Here is a 300-nt window from a genome sequence, read left to right as displayed (position 1 = left end):
TGGCTCTATTTACCGCTGCAGCTTTTAAGGAAAAGTTCAAATAGAGCCCTCGACGCCCTCTGGTGGACACAGCTAAAAAGAAAATTCTAGTATATATATATATATATATATATATATATATATATATATATATATATATATATATATATATATATATATATACTAGAAAATATACTAGAAAACAAAATACAATTAGTTTATTTGTGTTAATTTTTGTATTTTGTAATTTGTATATACAAGTGATCCCTCGCCACATCGCGGTCTCACTGTAACGCGGGTTTTTACATTGCGTATTTAATT

This window comes from Silurus meridionalis, chromosome 26 (genome assembly GCF_014805685.1).
Source record: "Silurus meridionalis isolate SWU-2019-XX chromosome 26, ASM1480568v1, whole genome shotgun sequence".
In the NCBI taxonomy this organism is placed as follows: Eukaryota; Metazoa; Chordata; class Actinopteri; order Siluriformes; family Siluridae; genus Silurus; species Silurus meridionalis.
This window is presented reverse-complemented; position numbering follows the sequence as displayed.